Genomic DNA, 26,217 nt, shown 5'->3' with positions numbered 1-26,217 from the left:
GTAGGTGCCAGGTCCTGGCACAGATGTGAGGAACACAGCAGAGAGCAAAACTGATACAGGCCCTCCTTCACAGAGCTGGCAGCCTAGTGCGATGATAGACAATAAACCATAAGAGAAGAACAGCATCCCATGTCAGATGTTGGTATAAGATACAAAGGGGTCATTCTGTTATCCAGATGAACCAGGGAAGGCCTCACAAAAAGGTGGCACTGAAGCAAAGACAGGAAGGAGGTGAGGTTTCTGGGCACATAGCCATCAGCAGGAAGGGCATTCGAGGCAGAGGGAACAGCCAGTGCAAAGGCCCTGAGGCAGGAACATGGTTGGTGTATGGAAGGAGCAGCTGGGAGGCCAGGGAGGCTGGAGCTGAGTGAGAGACGGAGGAGGAGTATGGGGTGCTCCCACGGTGCTGGTCAGTCGCAGGAAGGATGCTGACTTTAACTTAGTATGAAACAGGGAGCCATCGAGGCCTCTGAGCAGAGGAGCGCTTGAGCTGACCTGAGCTTTCAAAAATCCCTCTGCGGCTCTGTGGGCGGGAGATGGTAAGAGGGCAGAGGACACGGGAACACCAGGGAGCGGCTCTCTGGGGCATCGAGGAGAGAGATGACGGTGGTTTGGGCCAGGGTAGTATCCATAAAGGGTATATGTTGACGGCAAAGCCAACAAGAGTTTCTGATGGAGGGGGGTGGGGGCTGAGAGAGAAGGTAAAAGGTGACAAGGATCATGGCCTGAACACTGGCTCATGAGAGTCAGTTAGTTAAGATGGAGGATTTGGCCCTGGCTGGTTTGGCTCAGTGGAGAGAGCGTCTGCCTGCAGACTGAAAGGTCCCAGGTTCGATTCCAGTCAAGGGCACACACCCATGTTGTGGGCTCCATCCCCAGTGGGGGGTGTGAAGGATGCAGCAGAACAATGATTCTCTCTCATCATTGATGTTTCTCTCTCTCTCTCTCTCTCTCTCTCTCTCTCTCTCTCTCTCTCTCTCTCTCCCTCTCTCTCTCTCTCTCTCCTTCTCTGAAGCCAGTAAAAACGTATTTTTTAAAAAAAGATGGAGGATTTGTCATGTGTTCACTGCGCACCAGGGTCCGTGCCCAGTGTTTCCCACGAGGGTCATGAACCCCAGCAGCAATCCTCTGAGGCAGCACTGTGGCTGCTCCCATTCCACAGCAGAGATAACTGAGGCTTGAAGAGGTGAGACCACCCACCACACAGCCGGACTCATTAAGTTCAAATATGGGCTGTTATCTCCAGAGGCCAAAGGTCTCTCCTCCACACCCAGCACTCCTGTCTCCCACCCCCAGCATCTTACAGGTGAGAGGATGGGACCCCCATCCCTCCCTGGAACCTTAAAACATCCAGCGCTGGGCCTTGCCTGAGAGATTGGTCCTCCAGGCGGATCTTCTGCTCCTACAGGACACAGCTCCCCTGGCTGCAGTGACCCTTCCATAGGCCACCACAGCACCTGCACAGGGCGGACCCCGAGGGGGAGACACACTGAGGGCAGCTGTGAGGGGCTGGGTAGTGGCCCTAGGATACTGAGGTTCAGATCCCTGGGGCCTAGGGCTGTGGCCTCGGGCGGCAGTGCTTTGCAGGCGTGCTTAAGTGAAGGGTCTTGAGACAGAAGGTGACCCTTGTTACCATGTGGGCCCTAGGTGCATCGCAGGCATCCTTGCTGGAGGAAGGCAGAGGGAGGTGTGACACACGGAGGAAGCCCCTGTGGCTGGGAAGAGGAAGGAGGGGCCAGGCACCAAGGACCTTTGTCTAGGGGTTGAGAATTTGAGGACAGCAATAGCAGGGTGCTGCACCAGCCCGGGCCCTTCTGCATGGGCTGTGTGTGCCTGCCCGGCTCCCGCACCCATGAGGTCAGAAACAGAGACTAACCCACAAAGAGGTGCGGAGAGAAAGCCCCTCCCCACCCTCCTGGCCTCCCCATGAGGCAGAGGCAGTGGGGCTTCTGGGACCTGCGGGGGTGGCACCAGGTCACGAGAATCCAAGAGGGATCTTTTCAAGCAATTCAGCTCTGTGTTGGCACAGGGCCTCGGATAAGCGGTCTTGCACCTCGTGCTGCATCCCGACATCTGCTTCTGTGACTGGGGCCAGCGCCCAGGGAGGCACCATCCTGCCCAAGTCACCATGCTGGTGACAGGGCAGGCGCCAAGGGCAGGCCAGCCGGGGGGGGGGGGGGGGGGGCCTGGGAGGGAGGGAGTGCAGGAGAAGGGCATTACCTGCTTTCCCCATCCGACAGTATCACCTGAGCGTCGGCCAGGGGGGGCTCCGAGGTGGCCCCAAATAGTGGAGCTGTTTGTCTGCTCATCCCCACTGTGCGTGTCGTCCCACACGTGCCTCCGCTCCTCCACTGCCCAGATTAGGGGCCACGGAACACTTGTGTCCCGGCAGGGAACGGGGCATCTGCCAGACGCTGCCCGTGGAGGCCAGAATCCCTGAATCTGCCAAATTTCACCAAGGCTCTGAACGAGAGGCAGAGACTGTCAGAAACACCGACTCCGAGGAGAGGAGGGTCAGGAGGAAGCGTGCAAATGAGAAGCACCCGTGCGCGGCCGTTACCAGGAGCCCTGCCTGCGGGACGCGGCCGGGCTGTCCGAAGTGCCAGCAGTGTGAAAATAAATATTGATGTTCACTCTAAGGAACAAGGTTTTGTTTTATTTACTCTCATCCGGAGCAGAACATTTTCAACATAAACTCATCATCCCGACCACCGCAAAGCGAAGCCGTTTCCCACACATGGCCGTCTTTCTCTCTAAAGAGGGAGACGGGAGGGGAGCATGGGGGGCTCTTCTGTGAGTTTCAAAGGGCTGGTTTCAATGAGGGCGCTGGCAGCGCTGGCAGCTGTGTGGCTTCAGGTTTGTGTGAGGTCAGATGATTTTTCGAATTCTTGGATCCCTGGAGGGGGCAGGAAGGGAGAGAAAGGGGCCAGGGTCTGAAAGATCAGGATTGCCTGCCAGATAAAAACGAGGGGCTTGGGAGGGGGAAACACAGGATTAGCATAACAAACTCGCATTCTTTTGTTCACTCATTCAACAAATATTGAACAAGCTCCCATTCAGTGGAGGGTTCCGCGGAGCAGGTCCTTTGGGGAGCGGAAGAACAAATCCACTTGGCGGCTGTGAGACACTGTTAGCTCCGGAGTTGCAGGCGGGGGCCTGGGTGGATTCTGTCTGTTCCACATGGTGTTGGTGCTTTTAAAAATGAACTACTTGCCAGCGTTAAATACAAAATGAGGTTCTGAAGAACTGGAATAGGGAGCCGCTGGGCCCCCCCGCACAGGGCAACCATCGCTGAAGCCGCGTGGAAATTTCCCACAGGGGGTAATTTCACCCTCTGGGGACATTTTTGTTTGACACAAATTGGGGGAGGGTGCTATTGGCATCTAGTGGGTAGAGGCCAGGGATGCTGTCAAACATGCTCTGACACCCATGTCAGCCCCCGGAATAAAGACTATGTAGCCCAAATGCCAAGAGGGCCCAAACTGAGAAACCCTGCAACAGACAGGCGTGCCTGTAGGCCACAGTCTCCACCACTCCCTATTGTTCCAGGGCAGTGACGACAAGAGTGACTTGTCCTTTGTCATCTTACATGGGCCCTTCATTCATGTTCATTATAGTCTGGCCCCACAGGATCCTACCCTAACAGGAGCTCCTGTGTGTGACTGCCTGTCCAGCTCCCATGCCTTGCCCACCCACTCCTCACACTGCAGGCGGCTGATCTTTCTGTAACTTCAATCTGATCTGGTAAAATCCTCATCCCTCAGCATAGACTCTGAAATCGATGTCTCCTACTGAAGATGGGGGAGCAAAGAGAGAGAAGGAGCCCTGGTTTCCAACATGATTGACCTGAGCTACTACACTGAGATGCAAAAAGAAGCAAGCTTCTGCCTGGCTGGTGTCCGTCAGTGGCTGAGCTTCCACCCAGGAACCACGAGATCTGTCTCAGTTCGATTCCCAGTCAGGGCACATGCCCGGGGTGTGGGCTCGATTCCCCAGTAAGGGGCGTGCAGGAGGCAGCCGATGGATGATGTTTCTCTCTCATCGATGTTTCTCTCTCTCTATCCCTCTCCCTTCCCTTCTCTCTAAAAATCAATAAAAATATATTTAAAGAAAAAAAGAAAGAAAGAAGCTTCTGTGTAGCCTCAGCCACTGTCATGTTGATCTTGGTCACAGCAGCCACACTAATAAGGTGAGTGAGTTGTCAGAGGCTCCGGGATCCGGTCATTCTCAGGATCCAGGTCATAGCTCATGGCTGGCCTTAGCCAAGTCTTTGGGTTGACATCTCTGACTTGGGTTCCCCCCTGAAACTGAAATGGAGCATTTGAATAATTTCGTGGGTCCTTTCCCCATCCAGTCGTCTAGGTCTTGCTTCATCTCCATTCCCACCCCAGCTTCCATAGAGATGCTCTGACTGGTGCCCCCTGTGTTAACAGGTCATTTTCCAGGAGCACCTAGTGGCAAAGAACATGATCTGGGAAGGGATGGACTGGATAACCTCTTCCTTCTAACACTCTTCATCCACTGTCTTCTGAGGAAACCTGGGCAGAAATGGCTGCACTTGAGGCTTCTCCGTCTGGCTTGGGGTCCCAAGGAGGAGGTTCCCCCACAGGAAATGAGAAAATTAGTGATACCGTTTCATATATTCCAGGATGGAGAGCTATGGTGTGAACTGAAAAGACACGTCTAATTAGTCAGAAACAGCATTTGACACTGTCCTGCGCTACAGACTGAGACGCTGTAGCAGATCTACCTAATCCAGTCACAAACCCAAACAGGCAGCCACAACGAGGAGGCAAAGAAACAACCCCCAGCCCTAGCTGGTTTGGCTCAGTGGATAGAGTGTCAGCCTGTGGACTGAAGGGTCCGAAGTTTGATTCTGGTCAGAGGTACATGCCTGGGCTGCGGGCTTAATCCCCAGGAGGCAGCCCATCAATGATTCTCTCTCATCATTGATATTTGTATCTCTCTCTCCCTCTCCCTTCCTCTCTGAAATCAATAAAAATATATTTTAAAAAAGAAGAAACAACCCCCAAATGAAAGAACAAGAGACTTCTCCAGAAGAGATAAATGAACTGAGGAGACTGCTTGATCCTGCCAGGAAAACCCTGCCAGGTCCAAGCCCAGGGCGTGCTTCACAAGCTACCAATGGTGAGGGATCACTTTTTATATCTGTCAACACACTGCAGGCCAACATGTGGTCCTACTGTGCATGGCTAGGACCAGCCTGCACCACATGGGCCCTAATCTCACCACTGTCTACTCTGTTCTGTAGAAGAGACGCTGACTGGTCAGATGCTTGGCCGTGGTTTGATGTCACTTTGCTGTAAGTCTCTCAGCATGCCCCCCCCCCCCCAATTCCTCAAAGACGAGTAACCAACACTTCACAGGTGGCACCGAATCTTCAACCATGCTTGGAGCGGCCAGGGTCCAGGGCCTGTGTTTGTAGGTGGTGACGGAGGCACAGGCTGGGATATACACGGGGCCACGCTGGAGGTTGTGACTACATCTATAACTTACCTCTCGATACAGGAGGGCCCTGTATTGGATGCAACACTTGCCCCCACAAGGAATCTCCATCAACCTGAGCTTAAGCAAAAGAGAGAATTGATCTAAGATGCAGCGATATCTGGGAGATCCCCCTGGCTGGGTATAGCCAGGCTCAGGGAAGGGCTAGAACGGGGTGCAGATCCCCCCCCCACCTCACGTCTCTCTCTCCCCATCACTGTTCCCTGTGGCTTCTGCAGATGACCCCCAGCCTCTCAGGACCTGTGGCTTTGTGAGGTTGTACCTTTAAACTTTAACAAACCGAGTTTAATCCAACTGGAGAAAACTTCTGCTTTTAAGGGTCTCATGTGATTAGACTGGGCCCATCCAGATAACCTTCCTTCTGATGAACTTAAAGCAACTGATTAGTAGCCTTAATTACATCTCAAAATCCTTTTTGCCATTTAAAGTAACACAAGCATGGAGCGGTCTCTCAGCACGGACACAGTGCCGGGGTTAGGGCAGGAAGAGCAAGCGGTCTCGGAATGTTGCCTACTGCAGGACATAACCACTCCCTCAGAGAGGATGGCTGTGTTCTCACCAGGAGGGAAGCTTTTCCAAGGATACCCCCAGCAGACTGGCCAGGACTGGGTCCCAGGCCCAAACTCAGCAGAGGAAGCCAGGAAATGAGCTCTGGTACCGTCACGGCCTCTAAGGGCCTGGCCAGGAAGAGAGAAGATGTGGGGAGGAGATGGCTGTTGGGAGGCAGCAGCAGGGTCTGCCACACATGCTCAGAGCAATGGTCTTCCCTTGCTCTTTGTCCAAATCATTTCCTTTAATTTGTAATGAAATGTTGAATCATTTAGCCCTTTGTTGTCTATCATCCCCCCAAAACTGGTATTTATCTGTGAAAAGCTGCCTAGGAAGCAGTTCCTGTCACTCATAAACAAGGACCATAATACCCACCTCCCCCAAGTGTAGGAGGAAAGTGCTCTATAGGTGTGGTGCTAACTTGCATCAGTTAGTTAGCCTTTGCTGCGCAACAAATGATCCCAAGCTTAATGGTGTAAAACAGCAAACATGTTCTTTAAACGCCTCCTAACTCTGTTGGTTGGCTGGGCTGTCTTCTGATCTGGGTTGTCTTGGCAGTGGCTCGCTAGTCACTCACTGGTCTGAGGTCTTGCCTAGAGGGCTGGGCCTATCATGTACTTGTTCTCATGGTGGCAGAAGGGTTTCCAGCAGGAGGAGGGACAGCAAACCCTGTGCAGAAGCACTTTTCAGTCTTCTGCTTCCATCATGTTTGATAAAGTCCCATTGGCCCAAGCAAGTCACAGGGCCAAGTCACAGTCCAAAGCGTGGACAAATAAACTCTACTTCTTGATCGGAGAAGCCATAAAATATTGTGGTCATTTTTTCCCCTCAACAGAGTCCTAACCCAACCACTCAGTCATCGGGCCCTGTTGGAAATGGCTCTCGGAGAACTGCATGGTCGGAACAAAGAACACACAAATGGATTTTCCTAGAATACGTTCAATCCGGTTCCAATCACTCCCACTCAAGTTTTCCATTTTGGAGAAGATCCACTCTATGCCCAAAGTTCTCACATCTCAGCCTCTAAAGCACTATTGTTGACAACTAAACTTCTCATGAAACGCAACTGTATCTATCTGTCAGGGGGAAGGCGTCCTCCCAGACACCTTGACCACCTGTCATCACAAGCTGCAGGCAGCTGTCAAAATGCTCTGTGCCTTATAAATATGTATCGTGCCAGTTCTCATATTTTGTGCTGAGAGAGGGTATCAATGCTACAATTAATTAGCCTAATTTGCATTCAAGACTATACATAATTAATTTCTTCATTAAAAGCTTTCAACATTTCTTTGCAGAAAGTGCAAAAAGATCATTGATGAGGTTTGAAAAAGCAATTAGTAATAAAATATGTCAATGCCGGGATGAGAAAACAGTACCATGGTAACCCATGCCACTCAAAGCCAGGATGATCCTGGGGCTCAGAGACACTTGCTTGTCATCCGACTTGTCCCAGACTGTCATTTTCAGGCGAAAACAACCGTCTCATTTATCCCTCCTCCCCACGCTGTTTTCCACTCTCCCAGGTGTCTATGAGCTCCTAGGGAAGAGTTCTAATCAGAAATGCCAGGCAAACAGGTGGTCCTTGGCCTGTCCTCAGTGTTCTGCTGGGCAGACTGCTGGAAAAATCAAGTATATTTCTCCTCATGTAGCCACTACAATAACAGTGATAAAATAATAATAATCAACATTTACTGGGATCTTGCTATTTTTCAGGGACCGCTAAAACTTTACATGTCTTCTTTCATTTAATGCTCACAAGACAACATTTCGAAATTGCTACTACTATAAATCCCTATTTACCATGTTAGGACAGGAATTTACATATCATAGCCCACGGGCCAGATCCAGCCACACTCATTTATTTGCCAACAATGACAGAGTTGAGAAGCTGTGAAGAGAACATATGACCTGCAAGGCTGAAAATATTTACTACCCTGACTTGTATTAGTTTCCTGTTGCTGCTATGACAAATTACCCACAAACCTGGTGCCTTGAAACAACACACACATACTATCTCACAGTAATAGAGGTCCAAAGTTTGAACTGGGTCTCACTAGATGGAAACTAAGGCCGGGCGGACTCCTTTCGGAGGCAGTAGGGGAGAATAGGGTTCTTTGCCTTGTCCAGCTTCCAGAGGCGCCTGCATTCCTTAGTTCATGGCCCCTTCCTCCCGCTTCAACGCCAGGAATGGCCAGTGGAGTCTTTATCACACTGCAGTCTGACATTTCTTCTCCAGCCGCCCTCTTCCTCTTAGAAAGTCCTTGTGATTATAAGGGGCTGCCTAGAGACCACAGGATAATCTCCCCATCTCAAAACCCTTACCTTAATCCACCTGCAAAGTCCCTTTTGCAGTGAAAAGAAACATATTCACAGGTTCCAGGGTTTAGGATATAGACATTGGAGGCCACTGTTCTGCTGACCACAGACTCGTTATAGAAACATTCTGATAAGGAAGCTGTTTAGTTAGTTGACAGTCTTACCTCCCAGGAGCTCATAGCTCCTGCAGCAAGCACAGACACAGGGAATGCTGTTGGTTTCAGCACACAGTAGGTGTTCAATTACTATTTGTTGAGTGGATGGAGGATGGATGGATGGGTGGATGGATGGATAGATGGGGTGGATGGATGGGGTGGATGGATGGATGGATGGATGGGTGGGTGGGTGGATGGATGGATGGGGTGGATGAGTGGATGAATGGGGTGGATGGGTGGATGGATGGATGGATGGATGGATGGGTAGGTGGATGGATAGATGGGGTGGATAGATGGGTGGATGGGTGGGTGGGTAGATGGATGGATGAGTGGATGGATGGGGTGGATGGGTAGATGGATGGATGGATGGATGGATGGATGGGTGGATGGGTGGATGGGTGGGGGGATGGGTGGGTGGATGCGTGGATGGATGTGGTGGATGGATGTGGTGGATGGATGGATGGATGGATGGATGGATGAATGGATGGATGGATAGATGGGTGGATGGATGGGGTGGATGAGTGGATGAATGGGGTGGATGGGTGGATGGATGGATGGATGGATGGGTAGGTGGATGGATAGATGGGGTGGATAGATGGGTGGATGGGTGGGTGGGTAGATGGATGGATGAGTGGATGGATGGGGTGGATGGGTAGATGGATGGATGGATGGATGGATGGATGGATGGATGGATGGGGGATGGGTGGGGGGATGGGTGGGTGGATGCGTGGATGGATGTGGTGGATGGATGTGGTGGATGGATGGATGGGTGGATGGATGGATGGATAGATGGGTGGATGGATGGATGGGTGGATGAATGGATGGGTGGATGGATGGGGTGGATGAATGAGTAGATGGGTAGGTGGCAGTATTCTTTTTCAAAGAACCTGTAATTAGTTAGTGGAGGAACCAGGATTTGAATTCAGGGCTGTTTGACTCCAGACCTGAAGCTCTTCTGTTTTCTTTCTTTCTTTCTTTTCTTTTTTTAAAAATATTATTTATTGATTTCAGAGAGGAAGGGAGAGGGAAAGGGAGATAGAAATATCAATGATGAGAGAGAATTATTGATCGGCTGCCTCCTAGATGCCTTCTACTGGGGATCGAGCCTGCAATCTGAGCATGTGCTCTTGACCGCAATCTCCGGGACCCTTCAGTTCACAAGCCAATATTCTATCCACTGAGCCAAACTGGCTAGGGCCAGACTGAAGCTCTTAACTAGTTCACACTCTTCAATGTCCTTATAGCTGAAAGCCTCTTAGAGTAGAGGAAAGACAATATTTCTTCCCCTCCACCTTCTTAGTACATTTACTTAGCATTAATTTCTGAGCTACTTTCTTATTTAAAACTGCAATGGAATGGAGTTTTGCTGTATAGGCTCATGGACAGTCAGGAACAGAATACATTCCCCTTAAATGCTAATTGCTGTTAATAGCTCATTTATACATCAGTTAGGGGCAGAGATGCCACCTGGCCTAAGCAACGCCATAAAGCTAGAAATCAGGAAGATGTGATCTTGCCCACCTGCTTCCCCTCCCTACCTTTCTCTGGTCTACGATGTGCTGCAGCAGAACCTCCAAAGGGAAGATGGTGGCTCCGTGGTCCTCTTTGGCCATTCAGCAAACACTGTCCCATGGTCAATACATCACCCAAGAGAAGCAGATATTCCAGTATCTTCTCTTCCTATCTTGATGGCACCCACAGCACACTTTCCCTCCCTGGGCCGGCTAATTGCAGGGAGAAGAAAGCGAGACTGTCCTGCACTCTCCTGGAACAGGGTCACCTGCTGCTTGTCGGTTGGGAGAATATACCTAAGCCACTTGCCCCTCCTGAACCTTCCTCTCCTCCTCACCTAATGGTGATAACTGAATCCCACAGGGACGTGAAGATGCCCTCCCTCCACTCTGTTGAAATACACCTGGCCAGCGACAAGGGCTCTCCCTGGACCTCCTCTAGCTCATCCACCTACAAATCATCTGACAAATATGTGCGCTGAAACAGACCTAGCATTTTGCACAACAGGATGGCCGTTTTCAGAGCTGGGTCATTATGAGAGCACTCCTAGGCCCAACCTTCATAAGGGCTGTGCACAAAGGGCTCGGGAGGATCTGGGGTGTCGTTAGGCACTCTGGCAGGAAGGCTCTCCCCCTAAGAACATGCTGGGAGGCCAGTGCTTGGGCGGTGGGGGGTGCTGACAAGCAGGAAGTGCTGGAGCCAGACAGAACTGGCGCATCCTGCCCCCCACGTGCGTCTGGCCTGTGTGCATCTCAGCTTCTCCTCTGTGAGCAAGGAGCAACAGACTCATTCATTTGTTGACTCACCGCATTGCACTGGAGACTTGGGTTTGAGGGAAAATAAAGATGATTAAGATACAATCTCTGCCCTGGGGGAGGAGGGACAATTTAGAAATGTTTGATTATTTATTTATACAAATGTCCTTCCACTTCTGAAGTTTTCCCAGGTTAAATAATCTACATGAAAAGTTAAAAAAAATAACAAATAGAAAATCACAATGGGGGGAGGGGTGAGGCTAGAAGGGGTATCGTCTAATAAAGTCTAGAGCAGACATGAAAACCAAACCGCAGTCGCACCCCGCCCCCGCCATCGCCATCCTAAATAAAACAACAAACAGCCACAAACCACATAAAACTGAGAAGCATGGGCTTAAGTCCTGCCTCAGTCAGAAGAATGTTCCAGAAATTATCCTCCAGCAACTCCACTGGGGAGAGAAATTACTGGATGGAACCTGAAGACCAGCCCAGGGGACCCGCTCCCCAGCCCTTGCCCCTTACTCTTGCTGCCCAAAGACACAGAGCCGAAGTAGCCTCAAAGCATATGTTGCCCGGACTGTGTCAGCAATTCATTTGTATCCCAAACACAAGCAAATGTGTGAGTTCAGGATGTAGGGGTCGCTGAGCAGATCAGGGGAGATGGGGAGTAAGTCTCCATGATGCATAATTAACCATGATGTTCCAATCGACAGAAAACCCACTGAAACAGTAAAGGGGTTTATTTTTTGGCTCAGAATCGGAAAAGTGAAGAATGTGGTTAGTTTCAAGTAAGGCTCGATCCAGCAGCTCATACCATCTCACCAAGGATTTTCCTTCTCTCTAGCCCTTCTTTCTTCATTCTGAAGGTGAACTTATCCCCCGTCTGTACCTAGCAACTACCAGCAGCTCGAGTCTTTCCCTCTTGGGTAGCAACACATCACACTCAGTTTTAAACTCCGTATCCTTATACCCTACACGTGATGCAGTACAAGGGAGCTTTATTTTACTTGTGATAAGAAGGACCCAATAAATATATCTTCATATCAGATTTGTTAAATAATATTTTTAAAAACTTTAGAATTATTTCAGATTTACAGAAAAAAAATGGCAAAGATAGTACAAGGAGTTCCCATATACCCTACACCCTGTTTCTTCTAAGTTAACATCTTAGATGACTATGATACACTTGTCACAATTAATAACCAATATGGTACATTATTATTAACCAAAGCCCAAAGCTTTAGATTTCCTTAGCTTCTACTTAGCGTCCTCTTTCTGGCCCGGGATCCCACCCATGACACCACCCGACATTTGGTTGTCAGGGCTCCTTGGGCTCCTATGCTTGTGGCGGTTTCTCGGACTCTCCTTGTTTGCCAAGGACCTGACAGTGTGGAGGAGTCCTGCTCAGGCATTTCCTGGGCTGTCCCTCCCTCAATTAGGATGGCTCAGATGTCCTCATGAATATCCTGAATATCCTGAGGTCCTGGGTTTGCGGGAGGAAGCCCCCAGAGGTAAAGTGCGCTTCTTATCACATCATATTAAGGATACACACTATCCATGTGACTTATCACCTAGATGTTGACCTTGACCCCCTGGCTGAGGTCGTGTGTCGGGTTTCTCCGCTGTTCGGTTGCTCTTTCTCTCCCTTTCCATAGTATGCTCTTCGGAAGGAAGTTGCTAAGGGCAGCCCACACTTATGGAGTTGGGGGTTACACTCCCCCTCCCTGAGGCTGGGGTATCTACATCAATTATTTGGAATTGTTCTACATCAGAGATTTGTCTATATTTCTTTATCTGTCCATTATTCGATTATTTATTTATTTATATGGGTCCTACATATTTCTCTTAGACTTTGGGCTATGATCTGACACCACCTGACTTTTCTGCTCAAATTGTCCCCGCTTGGCCATTGGGGACTCTTTCAGTTGGCTCCTGTGTCTCTTTATGTGCCTCCATTATTGTGGGTGCTGTTTATTAAATCAACTTTCTGGCATTACAAGGTCCTGCAGGCTCATCTTGCATAGTCCTGCCCTGGGTAGCCCTTTGCCAAGGAGCCCTGGTTCCTTCATTTGAGAACAGTGCTGGAAACTAAGGCCTGGACGCTGGGTGTGCTTGCTGCTACTGGTGTCATCGCTTCTAGGTGCTCTCAGTGAACAGAACAAGGAGATACGTGTCCGTCAGATCTTTTGGAAGTGGGCTTGGCAATGTGCCCATTTACAGAGCCAATCTGTGTCTTGGGGATGGAACTGGTTTTAGCCAATCAGGGCCCAGCCTGAGGCAGGCTATTGATATATCTTGACTCCAAATTCAAGACCAAAAATAGAGGAGGTGTGGTTTCCCCAAGAATGCTCAAGGTGCTAACAAGGAAGAGGGGAAAGGGATGTTCAATAATAAGGACAGATATCCGTCACTTGGGGAGGAGGGGATGTCAATGACAGAGGCCAGAAAGAAACAAAGCTCTTGATCCCTAACAGTCTGTAAGTCCCCTAGCCCTAGAGAAAGCGCTGGGCAGCAAGTGACTCAGGAAAATGATAAATTTCCTCAACATCCATTCCCTAAGTCACATGTGCATTAATGAAATATTTTTAATCTTGTCCTTCAAATCAGCCGGCTTGTCTCCTAATAGGTTCCAATTAAATCCCTTTTTAAAAATTACATTGTTGTTAAAGACTTTGCTATCTTTACATGATTCACCCCCACCCTTTCGTCCTCAATCCTCTCAAAATTGCCTTGCCATCCCCTTTTCCTATTAAAAAATGGGAAATTGCACCCAATTAGTCAAATGTGAATTGTATGTGGCTATCACAGCCCAATGGTTGAATTTCACACACCATTTGAACAGATATGGTAGAAATGTCATTGCTGATTTCCTCCCACACTCCAGTGACACTATTCAATTACAAAAGGAATTATTTGGCTTTCTGTCATTGCAATGCTCTAGCAATATGCTATTAACCTTTATTGATTTTTGCTTAAATATATTCAAGATGGGTACATTTTTGCAAATCTAATGTGCTGGTATTTAAACGGAAATATTTCATTAAATGGCTTTTCTTTTTAAATGAAACTTGCCAAATGATTATAAATGACTGAGTTTTGAACTTGAATGAGATGTTGTACAGAGATGGAAGAGGGTACTCCGTGCTACCAAATGGACCCAGGGAGTCCGAAAGGATTTTGAGGGGAACTCGTGCGGCCTAGAAGAAAAATGCTTGCCCTGACAGGCACCCAGGCCAGTGATGGCAAAATGGGTCCCCTGCAGGTTGTGGTGGGTCTCGGAGCAGACAGGGTGAGGAGTGTGGACCAGTGGCTGGCAGGGGACAGCCATCAGGACAATGATAACGACGAACACTGGCGTGGGTCGAGTGCCAATCCCTCGTGTTTATCACGGGCTCTCCCTGTTAGGAGACACGCCCACAGTGTGAGGAGACCTCACAGAAGTCCTGCCCTATTTAACTGGGTGCAGTCCCTTGGGGTGAGGACCCTTTTCCACTGCCCACCCTCCCTCATAGCCTCAATTTACATTTACAAAGACTCCTCTACTTTTTGAGAAGTTTTTTGTTTAGTTTTGTTTTGGTAGTCAATTGCCTTTTACTGTTCCGTGGTTTAGGAAATGTTCAGGAAACTTTAGCTCAACCAACCTGGGTGTGGAGAGGACAGTGAACTTTCCGGTGGGTTTACACACACCTGTATACGCAGCCATGTACATTGTAAACACAGTTCAGCTCCTGATTAGCACCATCCAGAGAGGGTGACATTTGTATGGAAAGTTCCAAACACCCTGTTAGGTTTGTCCTTGGACTCTATTAAATATGAATGGGGTTGGAGAAAGAGCAAGTTCTCAACCTATCTGGGATGTGCACAACTTGATGAACTATTAAAGCTGGTATTTCGAAGTCAGAAGTCACAAGGACACAGTCTTGGACAATTGACAGCTTTTCATGTTTTCCTGGAAAGTAGAGTGTTCTATAGGTATGGGCATGAAGTGACTTCCTCCTGGACAGTATTGCTTCCTGCTTGCCCTCGCCTGATGTTTTCATTCAGACTAAAATCCTCTGCCTTCCTGAAGGCTGACTTGACCTACCCAGTGAGCTGGGGCTTGAAAGGGCATGCGAGGGCCTTAAAATAGATCAATCACTCCCTGATGATCACCATCGAGGTACCCTGTGCCCTGCCCCGTGGAGGTGAACGGCTTCTTGTTCACCTACTTAGACCCAGGTCTTTGAGTCGCCATTGACTTCTCTCTTTCTCATGCTGTATCCCACCTGTCAGCAGCCCCCTTGGCTGCATCTTCAGAGTGGATGCAGGATCTGACCACCTCTCATCACTGCCACCATCCATGCCCCTCTCCACGCCACCGTCACTTCTCATCTGGACCCTGTGGCCTCCCAGCTGGGCTGCCTGCTTCTGCGGTGACCCCCACATGCCTTCTCCAACCCCAATGAGTCTCCAAGTAAAGCAGACCCTGACACATCCTACTCAAAACCAGTGGCTTCCCACCCCTCATGGGGCGAAAGGCAAAGCTAGCAGAGCCCCTCCTCACTGTCTGCCCTTCCCTGTCTCAGCAGTAGCTCTCCTCTTGCTACCCAAGCCCTAGCCATCCCAGCCTTGAACTGGAACCTGAAAACCGTGATCTCACTCCGGGCTTTTGCCTGAGCTCTTCCCCCTCCCGCCAGAGCCATCTCAACCCAAATACCCACACGGTGCCCTCCTTCTCTCTTATCACCTCCCCTGAGAAGCTTAGCCCGTCCTCTACCTAAAGTTGCCCAATTGTGTTTCCCTGCTTTCTTTGTCCTAATACTCACAGCTCTCCCTTCCCTGCTGCCAGCCAAGAAATGCACACCTATAACTCATCGAACATTCACGGTGACCCCGTGAAGCAGGGTCTCTTAACTCGCCCGGGTTACAGGAGAGAAAACCAAGGCTTGGAGAGGTCAGATGCTTGAGGACGGTCCTCCGCCGTGGGGCATGGGGCGGCCATGGCCTGGGAGCCACTGAGCACACCACACTTCTCACTAATGCACCTTCCCTTCTAACCCATGTGACATGAGGGGCTTCGTCAGCTCTGCTCTCTGCCGCAGCTCTGCATTCAGGGCCTGGTGCACAGTAGGTGCTCGCTAAATGCCTGCTGAATGAATACCAGATGCCATGCTAAGGACATGGCACATACTCATCCCGTTATCCTCAGAGCAGCCCTCTGGGTCTGACCGCTGAGAGGAGCCCTGGCAGAGGCATTTTTTAAGCTACTGTTTACGGAGCACCTGTCAGGTATTTTCCATTCCTGGCGCTAAATGCTTAAATAAAGGTGAGGACTGCATTGCACTGTGGCTAAGCGCTTCACAGTAATATGGAGCCCAGCTAGGAGCCCTGAGTGCCTCCTGTGCGCGAGGCCCTGGCTCACCCGCACTGCCTGCGCATCCCTCCCTGCGCATCCCTCCTCCGCAAGGAGCCCTCCCAAAGTCTGATCCCAGGTACCCTGGGGAGCCAGCATCCTGAGCGGCGGCCAGAGGAGCGGGAGGATTGCCCAGCAGGCGGAGAATGTAAAAGGTTAAAAGAGGCAAGAGTTTTATGGGACAGAATAGTTGACAAGGGCATGGGGATAGGGGTCTGCGCTAGCAGGGTCCCACTCACTCCCAGACCTGCCTCTCATCAGCCAAGTAACCTTGAGCAAGTCACTGGGCCTCTCTCAGCCTCAGGTTCTGCACAGAAAGGACGGGCCGGGCACTCCCTCCAGCCCTCACCCTGCAAGTCCGCTGTGAGCACTGTGCCCAGGGGCAGCCGACAAAGCCCAGGCTCCCCAAGCTGCAGGCGGCAGAGCTGGCCTGCTTGGGCCAATTCGGGAGCTGGTGCAGTTCCACTCGGCGCACTGCCTGATTTAGAGAGGAACAGGCCTAATAATTATGTCTAAAATCCAAGGAGAGCAGAAATCCCTGGTGCAGTCCCCTTCCCTGCAACCCTGCCACCATCTCGATTTTGTTTCTGTGTCGTTTCTAAGCCTCCTCCCTTCTGGCCCCTGTGTTACGGCCCCAAACCCACCAGGATGTTGGTTGCCTCTGGTCACCTGTCAAGAGGCACTTCCGCTGCTGCGCATTCCCTGAGCAAGCCTATAACAGAGAGAGAAGGATGGGCGGAGAGAGCGAGCGAGCCAGAGAGACAGGAACACAGCGGCGAAGCAGCTGGGCCTGGAAGGCGCGATCCGCCTCGCAAAGCATCAAAGCCAGACTAAACGACCACACAATGACAAACTCCCACTCGCTTTTAACCCACACATCATTTCCAGCTGCTGGAACTGCAGACCCAGAATTAGATTTGGGGATGCCCCCTGGGAAACAGAAGCTCACCTTTGCACCGGGAGGGTTCCCGGCTTTAAGACCACGCAACGAAGGCACCGGAAGGCTCTCCGGGGTGCGACTCCCTCATTCTCCAGAGTCACCAGGTCCCTGCAGGTCCCCGCTTCCTCTCTCTGCCTCCAAGTTCACTCCCCTATAGCGCTTCCAAACGAAACACAAGAAGCAGATAAATCTGAAATCCAGAGGAACAATGAATACATTTATTAAACAACATTTTGGGACATACACTAAAGATTTTGGCATAGTAAATTTGGAACTTAGTATATAAGTATAGTAACTTCAGAATTTTAGAATAATTTTGAAATAATTTTTAATGTAAGTATGTCCCATGTAATATTTGGGAGCATACTTAGATTAGAAACTTCTTTGTTGTTTACCTGGAACTCAAATTTAAGCGGTGCCTTGTATTTTTATTTGTACGTCTGGCAGCTCTCCGCACCCACACAGAAGGGGCTTCGTGTGCTAGGCCTTCACACCTTCGAGGAGGGGGCCCGAGGCCCGGCCTGCAGGGTCACGCCATCTCCCTTGGGGAGGGGACACCTCCAGGTCGAGGTGGGCAGGGCCAACCACCTGCTCTCAGGCTGCTTTGCGCTGCCCCCTGGCTGGGCCTGTGCCCTAAGGAGTCTTTCCAGAGCTCCCGCCTCAGAGGAGCGGAGAGGGCTCTGCCCACATTCCGCAGCCTCTTTTGTCACTGGCCAGGGAGTAAACTTTGTCGGCTTTGAGAGCCACGTGGTCTTGTCACAACTACCTGATTCTGCTGTGGTAGCAGGTGACAGTCACAGGCAAGCAGTAAACATGGGGTGTGGCTGTGGCCGTAAAACTACTCCAAACACAGCCGAGGTTAGGACTGGGTCCTTGGGCCATAGTCTGAGCAGCACGCTCTCCCTCCCGGCCCAGGGGTTGGAGCTGGGAGAGAAAGCCCAGTCCCCTGATTATAAAAATAAACTGAGTTCTGGGTTTGCACTAAGTACTTTCCATGCATTAGCTCAGTTCTTACAAAGCCTGTATGAGGGAGCGCCTGTTGTAACGCACAGGCTTTGAGGGTGCTGCTAGGATGGGGGCAGAGGGGGGGCAGGCAGGTGAGCCTGGAAGTCTGTGGCTTACCAGGAGAGCTCAGTGCCTGTGAGTCTTCTCTCGGCCCTTTACCTTGCAGTTGCGGGGGGTGGGGAGGGGACCAGGGTGCTCGTGCATTTCTCACTTGGACTTAAACACCCTCTTGCTCTGCCGCTCCCAGGAAAGCCAGGCACCCCGCACGCAGGCGGCAGCCCATGAACGCTTATTCTGCAGAATCAGCAGCCCCGGAGGCCAGCAGCCTCTGAGTCAGAGTGGTGCCTGCACACCCTGCAGGGCGGCCTGGCGCAGCCGAGGCTCCTGAGCTGCAGGACCCCTGGCCTTGCCCTATCTGCAACCCCACCCCCGCCAGGCCAGCTGCTCTGCTCCTGGAGACAGGCCAGGCAAACTCCTCTGTGGAGATGTGGAGAGGCTGAGATGTGCCTGTTCCATCCGGGGCTCCCTAAGGCAAGCGAGGCCATGCAGTGTTTATATGTCAGATCAGCCCGAGTTCAAACTCTGCCCCTTCCAACCTCTGGGCACTTGGGAAAATCCCTTCACCTTTCTAAGCCTCAATGTTTCCATCTGTAAAATGGAACAACAGCAATGAAAGAACATTCTTCTTGGGGCTGTGATGAGGTCAAACCAGATGGTGTGCTCCGAGTGCCCAGCAAGTAGCTGACCATTCCACATGCTCTTCATCCCCTTCCCACCGCCGACCCCAGATGGCCCCTGGAACAGATGCTCTGAGGTCCCTGTCCAGGACTCCCTGCAGACGGTACAGCCATCGAGGGCTGTGTTCTGGCTCCATAGGCACCCTTCCTGAGAAAAGGATCCGGTGAGGGTGCTGCTGTGCCCAAGGACGCCTGGAAGAAGCGTTCCCCACCCTGCTTTCCCTGCCCATGAAACAGCCAACGCAATATTCCTGATGGCAGGTGACTCTCCGTGATGCAGCCACATGGGATCCCAGGCCCCGCCCTGTGGCTATGCAATTTGCTAGGAAGATGCCGCCCCCCGCGTGCAGACAGCAGGAGAGGTGAGGAGGGGCCACACCCCATCTTAGAAGCCTTGGTTCCAAAGTGACACTCATTTCTGCTCCTGCTTCTTTGGAGAGAGTTAGTCACCTGACGACAGCTAGTTGCAGAGCAGGCTGGGTGGTGCGCCACAGCCATGCACACCACTGAGAAAGGAAATGAACGCTGGGAGATGGCTAAGCTCTGCCACGTGACCTTCCTTCCTCTGTCACCTTCCCTCCTTCCCCACCTCCCTCCTTCCCTTCCTTCCATGAATATTAATTGAGCTTCTACTTTGTACGATACACCATGGTGGGTGGGTGCCAGGGCCTGGGTCTTGTCCTCATGGAGCCTATGGTCTCACCGATGGTGGAGGCTGCCTATGACCTTCTACTGAGTTTGGAGGACACATTCGGGCTGAGAGGAGAGCCTCCTTGGACCCAGTAGTGATGACTTCTTGGGCTCCCTTAGTGAAGAGCCAGGAGTTGGGGTGCCTGAGGCCTAGGTTTAAACCCCGTCTCCACTCCCTCGACCCTCAGCCGTGTGAGTTGGCCAGGTTCTCTGCTTTCTTTGTACTCTGGTTTCCACGGGGCAAACGCTGGTTTACTGCAGCCTACCTCTTAGGGTTATTCCACCGGTGCAGGTAGAATGTCTGGGGAGCCCTCAGCACATGCCCGTCTTTGTAATCACCGCTGAGTCCAGAAAGCTAAGGAAACAGGGGAGCAGGGTCCGATAAGATGAGGCTGCGAGGGGCTGAGGGGCCTGTGACTGCGTGTCTGGGCAGGGAGGCCAGTTACTGGGTGGCAGCAGCTGTGTGCACAGGAGAACCAGGGCCCGTCGGGTGACACCTGGTGGAACCTCGTCTTTCCTAGAAGTGATGCTTTCACACTTCTGTCCAAAGGCCTCCCAGGAGAGCCACAGTGCGGACAAGAGGGGGGGTCAGCTGCAAAGGCCACAGGGGATGTTACGGACTGTCCCAAATCGGGGTGTCATGCAGAGCGACCGAGCCCTGTGCTTGCCCTCTGCACAGACCGAGGTCGGCGGTGAGGACAGCTGCCGGTGGGATGCTTGTTAAATGACTGTGGACATTAGTGTGACAGGAACTGTCATCACAGTGAACGCTGCCCCTCCTCAGAGGCGCCTGAGGGTGGCAGAATGGCTCAGTCAAGTGGCTCTGGCCGGGCTGGCAGCCTCTGAGGACACGTGGCATCGCAATGTGGGCCGGACTGCCCTGGGAAGGAGCTCCAGGGAAGCAGATGGTTGGCTGAAATGGAGGCAGATGCCCCTCTGGAAACGGGCACTGTGCCCCCCACACCTGCGTTCATGGCGAGCTCGCTGAAGGAACGTCTCCCCCGCGTGTTTAAAGAAGCATCTGTTGGAGCCCAAGCCGTTTCTATGTCTTATCTTTTCTTACACACACACACACACACACACACACACACACTTAATCTGTTAATATACATGTACACAGGATAAAGTCTCCAATGCAACATGAACAGTTATGTGGGGAAATGGGCCATCTCCCGTACCCGGAGCCCCTGAGTTCTCTGTTCTGTTCCTGAGTTCTCGGGTAACCATCTCGAGGGCACTGGCATTTCTTGCAGACGCGGGCACCGATATTCTATTTTCCCCAGCAGACAGCTGTGTTGCGCACACTTTTCTGCATCTGGCTTGTGTGCACAGCAGCGGTCATTCTGAATCAGACACAGAGAACGCCCCGCTCTTCTCTAAAACGGCGCAGCATTGCCCTCTGCAGATGTCCAGCACTCACGTGACCTAATTAGGCGTGCTGATGGGCATCTGGGTTGCTCGTATACCCTTGCTGTTAAGTCATGCTGCCGCAAATAACCTTGCACATATGTCATGGTCATGCCTGTATCAAGGACATCTGAAGGGCACTATGGCTGGGTCTAAGAAAAGCTATTCACTGGACACTCACAGAGATCTACAGATGCAGAAACAGCTGTTGGCAAGTCACCCGCCAGAGTAACACTCCCTCCCCGCTGCGGCAGGCGCCTCTTTTAGGAGTTCTATCTGAGCAGCCAAGACAGGTCCGTGTCTGGAGGCCAGTGAAAGAAGAACCGAACGGGCAGTGTGACCATTACAGGCTCTGCCACTGACTGCTGTGTGACTCTGGGCAGGTTACTTAGCCTTTCTGGGCCCCAGTTTCCTCATCTGTACAATGGGAAAGCGATACCACCTGCTGCCTCGGATGGTATAAGGCTGCAATGCGTTAGTCCAGGCCAAGACTGAGATCAGGTGCTTGGCAGAGCCGGGCTCTGAGGTCAGCTCTTTATTATTGTGGCTGCTGCTGCTGCTGTGAGGGTTGTGTGCATAATTCGAGGATTCTGTGTCAGGTCTGGCTGGTCACACGTCATCACTGTCAATGAGCTCATTCCGACTTGTTGGGGAGCCTGTGGCCGTGAGGCTGACGGTTGTCTGGGGAAGCCTGGCAGAGCTGGGGCACGGGGTCCTCCTCCATTTCCTCCTCCCTCTGGCAGAGGGAGTCCCTCGTCTCCTTCCCCACCAACACCAACTGACCCCTGTGTTTTCCGTAACTGTCAGCTCCTCAGGAGGCCTCCCTGTCCCACCTCCTCTGGCCTAAGTCAAGGTCCCTTTTTCAAAGCTGACCACCCTGACCTTCTCCTTTAAAGGTAAATGGAGGGTTGCTTCAAAATAAAAATTAAATATCGTACTTATTTTAAGTTTAGCTCATATTATAAACTCTTACTGCACAATGTAGTGTTCGGTGGACAGGCTCATAAAATCAAATCATTTCTGTCTATGATCGCACGTTACACATACAATGCGTTTAGGACCATTTTCTTGCACACTGCAAAGCTGGCCCCAGCCTTGCTCATTACGATGCTGCTGTTCTTAACAGTGAGTTTATCTTCAGTCACAAACCCCAAGCCCTCCCCTGGCGGGCCGCTGCGAAGGTGCTGAAACCCCGAAGACCTGGACATCATCTGAAACTTGGCCAATTTGTGCACAGAACCTTGCGATACGAGGTGCCGGGTCCCGGGGACTCCACGTTCTCCAGGTTCCGGGAATCGCCTTCCATGCCCATTGATTGGGAAACTGTTGACTGATTCCCAAACTTGATTTCCAAAGGCCACACCTTGCTTCTGTGTCTGCACACGCAGACGAGGTTGACGGGATGCCTCACATTACCATAACTTGTTTTGGCATTTTGTATCGCCTCAATAAAAAATATTTTAGAAAATAATTTAAATAGTGACAGGTTGCTTTCCCTGATTCTTCTTGGCGTTTGTTGTTATTTACATAATATTCCCATCTGTTTCCCAGGGCAGATTCTGCGTCTGGCAGTAGAGTACATTGTAGTCTTTTGCCAAATTAATTTCCATCACTTTAATGGTACATTGCTATCTCGCCGTCTGGAGGACTGAGGCAGCTTGGGCTGGTCTCTCAGGTAGTCTCAGACAGAGGATAAAATCTGAACAGCAAAGACCTCACCAGGCAAGGAAAACATGTTTCAGGTAAGAAAAAAAAAAAAAAAAAAACAAGCTCAAAATGATCAAAACCGAAAGACAAGCAGTGAATTTCCTGACTAGGGCCACCACTCAGGATTTTGTCACTGACCAGAGTTATGGACCGATTCTGGCCCAAACAGGGAGCAAATGACCTCAGTGCATCTGATGGCCAATGTGACCCCAATGACCCCTGCCTCCTGGCGTTTTCCCCTGGTGCAGTCCCCCTCACACTGAGTACTGTGGGAGTTTGTGACTTCCGAGATGAGGTCACAAAAGGCACCGGGGCTTCCAACTTGTTGTCTGGGGTCACTTGCCCTGGGAGAAACCAGCACCATATTGTGAGGACACGCAAGCATTCTGTGGAGAGGCCCACACGGGAACTGAGGCTCCTGCCAACAGCCAGCTCCAACTTGCAGCCGCGTGCATGCCCCGCCCAAGAAATGGATCCTGCAGCCCCAGTCAAACCTTCAGATGACGGCAACCACCTGAGAGAGCCAGAGCCAGAGCCACCCAGCTGCGCTGCCACCAAATTCTTGACTTAGAAAAACTCCGTGAGATAATAAATACTTATTGTTGCTGGAAGCCACTAGGTTTGGGGATAACAGGTAACTAGTACAGAACCTCATCTATTAAATTATGAGACTTCTTATGAATCATATACAAATAAGATTTCCCATAAATCTTAGTGGAGTGGAAGGAGTGGAGAATGTAAGGGGTAAAATGTAAGAAAATAGACACTTTTGCTCTGTTTTGATACTAAATAACAACTGATTTATTAAGAGAGAGGCTTACTGGTAGTTTTCGATGCATCGGTTTCCTTGCTGTCTCACCCCACTTTGCATTTGATGCTCCTCCACCTGGAACAGTCTCCCAGGTCTCCCCCTGGCTCCCTCCTCCTCATCACTCAGGTTTGGCTCACACGGCACTCTCTTCCCGGACCGCCCTTGCTGAAGGGGCTGTCCCTGCTCCCCTGCGCCAGCCCTCTCGCCTCTGGGCTAACTTATTCACAAGAACCACGAGAACAGGACCTTGTGGGGGCAGGGTCCTAGCCTCTCCTATTCTCCACCATGACCCTGGCAGGCGCAGAGGGGTTGTGGTTGTTTATGGCATGAAGTTGGGTTTTCCTTGGCCTGGCATCAGCTCAGGCACGTTACATGCATTATCTCATTTAATCCTCCCCAAAGCCTGAGAATCAGTCCCATAATTACCCTATTTCACAGGTTAAAAAAAACACACAAAACAACTGAGGTTAGTCATACAGCCAGTAAGCATTAGACTTGGGACTCTAACCCTGGCCAGTTGGTCTGGACATACTGATGCTTAACCGGCATGCCAGTGTAAAGGGGGCATTACACAGAAAGTGGGGAGGGCTGCAGACGGTGAGGCTGTGGGAGACTGAATCTGGGATTCACAGGAGGGTGAAGGGGGACTGGCATGATGGAAATTAAGAATCGTGGGTGCTTCATCTGTTGTCCCTTCTGCAAATTTCATAATTCCTAGTTCTGTATATTAGAATGCTTTCAGCTTAAAAGACCTCAAATGGCTTTATTTCCTACACTGAACCCCAGTGAATACAGTGGTTGTCAGTAAATCCAATTCATTCAGTCATTCAGTCAGTCAGTCATTTATTGAACATCTACTGAGTGCCAGGCCCAGTTTGAGGCACAAGGGATACATCAGTAATTAGAGAGACAAAACATCCTCCCTCATCTACATTTCCTGCCTTACATTGGAGTTGAAGGACATGCAAGGTTCCTCCTCCATGCCTTTTCATGGCTTGATAGCTCATTTCTTTTTATTGCTGAATAAACTCCATTGCTGGCTGTGCTAAGGCTTGTTTAGCCATCGGATCATAATGTGTGAGAATGGGCGGTGGACCGATTGGTGATGGTCGCGGCCTGTGAAGACGGGGAGGGGGAGGCTGAGCAGAGGGAGGCCCAGCTGCCACGCCCTGCTCTGGTCTGGCTATGCTGGCCCTCCTCCCACCCCTCCTGTCCCAGGAGCCATCCTTCCACTGGATGCAGCCCTGACCCCTACCGACCAACGGAAATCGGCCTGCAAGCCCCAGGTTCTCATAGCCTGACCTCACATGAGTCCCCCGGGAATGACAACACAATGAAAATAAAAATACAAAAGGGGCTCTTCATGATGAAATCGTCCTCAAAACCACGGCCACAGTCGAAAATAACATTCACAGTCAGTTTTTCCACACTGGTTCCCAGCCCGCAGTGCTGGCTGGCGGACTCTGAAGCTCCCTCCGCCCTCCCGAGGGTGAGCGAGCTGGGCTGGGTGACTGTGTGAGCTCGTTCTCAGACGGGCCGCCAGAAGCTCCACATTGTCTGAGGATCCCTTCAAGCACAGGCAATAAATCACACTCGTCTAAGACGTGCCGGGAAGGCACCACCCGAGGGGCTGCCTCCCGGTGCCGAGCGCTCTCCGCACAGCCTTGCAGATCAAGGGCCGCCAGGGCGGGCCTGGCTACCCTGGCCCTTCTGTTGCTCAATCCATGTTTTCGGCTCGGGTGTTTGCCACCCAGGCTGGGAAACAGAGCAAGAACGGGCTAATAAGCAGACAACAGACTCTGAATACAGGAAGTGGGGAGGGGCCGCCCCAAATGCCAGGGCTGCAGGCCTGCAGACAGCGAAGCACCCACCGTGACCTATGAGAAGCGCATCACAGCTTGGAGCGGGCAGAGTCCCAGGCAGGGAAGTGGCCTCTAGGAACTGACCGACCCGCTGAGACCTGGTCTGCGAACGATGATGGGGCCCACTCCTGGTGCCTGATGGTTTTAGAGGGTGGACTTTAACTCTCCCACTCTAAAAATAGGTATAATTAAGATGCCATAACGTTTATCCGTTGGAAGTCTACAGTTCACTGACCCCTAGAGCATGCAGACAATTGTGCAGCCGCCTCCAGTCCCATATGAAACCCTTCTGTAGCCCCACAGTTCCTCCGGGCCTCTGAGCTGTCAGTCCTTGCGCCCCAAAGGGAGGCAGCCCCTCAGGACCTGGCTCAGGCTGTTTTGTGAAAATGTAAGTAGTTTCTAGAACCAGCAGCGTCTTGCTCAGGTAGGCTGTTCACACTGTACCCCTAGGTTTGCCCCTGCACCACCTGCCCAGCCGTTCACACAGCCTTGTCTGTGCCTCAGTCACTGGCAGGGGGTTCCTGGGGATTGTATTTCCTGGGGAAGATGCTCAGGGTACATCAGAGAGTGAAACGGAACTGGGAACTCTCAAAAAGCATTTGTTTAAAAATGTGTGTACACAGCCCTAACCAGTTTGGCTCAATGGATAGAGCGTCGGCCTGCGGACTGAAGGGTCCCAGGTTCGATTCCGGTCAAGGGCGTGTACCTTGGTTGCGGGCACATCCTCAGTAGGGGGTGTGCAGGAGGCAGCTGATTGATGTTTCTCTCTCATCGATGTTTCTAACTCTCTATCCCTCTTCCTTGCTCTCTGTAAAAAATCAATAAAATATAAAAAAATAATAATAAAAAAAAT

General features: G+C 51.2%; 1 long non-coding RNA gene across 1 annotated transcript in view; it reads right to left on the bottom strand.

Annotated features, from left to right (window-relative positions):
- Positions 1-2,707: 2,707 nt before the first annotated feature.
- Positions 2,708-26,217, bottom strand: part of LOC118663464 — a 30,426-nt gene continuing 6,916 nt past the window's right edge. The window contains exons 2-3 of the long non-coding RNA XR_004970055.1: positions 17,155-17,335; positions 2,708-2,896 (exon numbers count right to left, since the gene is read on the bottom strand). This is a non-coding gene — a long non-coding RNA (uncharacterized LOC118663464). The remainder of the gene's footprint in view (positions 2,897-17,154; positions 17,336-26,217) is intronic.

Source organism: Myotis myotis, unplaced genomic scaffold (genome assembly GCF_014108235.1).
Source record: "Myotis myotis isolate mMyoMyo1 unplaced genomic scaffold, mMyoMyo1.p scaffold_m19_p_9, whole genome shotgun sequence".
NCBI classification, from domain to species: Eukaryota; Metazoa; Chordata; class Mammalia; order Chiroptera; family Vespertilionidae; genus Myotis; species Myotis myotis.
Note: the sequence above shows the minus strand (reverse complement) of the source record. Positions and strands in the feature narration are given on the sequence as shown.